We start from the raw sequence: 327 nt of genomic DNA on the forward strand, positions 1-327 counted from the left end.
AGTTATGATTCCGTATCATATAAATATTAAATGTATCCAACAAAAGCTTGTGTTCGTCGATGGGAGAGACTGTTGGCTACTCCCCGAACAGTGACGAGATAGGCCTTACAGCTATTTTTGTTACCGTGCACATTCGTCGGTTAAGGCAAACCGCTTAGGCGGATCTTACCCATTTTTATATGTTTTGACTTTACGATACAAATATTATCTTATAATATAAATATATCAACAAAATATATGATATATAAAAATACATGAAAAGCTATACAATTTCAATTGATTAAAAGATTTATATTTATAAAAATAACTCTTTGCCCACAAAATGTT

The 327-nt window shown here is 30.9% G+C and overlaps 1 non-coding gene across 1 annotated transcript; it reads left to right on the forward strand.

The window, feature by feature from the left end:
- The first annotated feature begins 49 nt into the window (after nt 1-49).
- Nucleotides 50-181, forward strand: LOC114578660. Its single transcript, XR_003699646.1, has one exon. It is a non-coding gene; the product is annotated as a U6atac minor spliceosomal RNA (small nuclear RNA).
- Nucleotides 182-327: the final 146 nt, after the last annotated feature.

This window comes from Dendrobium catenatum, unplaced genomic scaffold (assembly GCF_001605985.2).
Source record: "Dendrobium catenatum unplaced genomic scaffold, ASM160598v2 original_scaffold_109173, whole genome shotgun sequence".
Classification (NCBI taxonomy): domain Eukaryota; kingdom Viridiplantae; phylum Streptophyta; class Magnoliopsida; order Asparagales; family Orchidaceae; genus Dendrobium; species Dendrobium catenatum.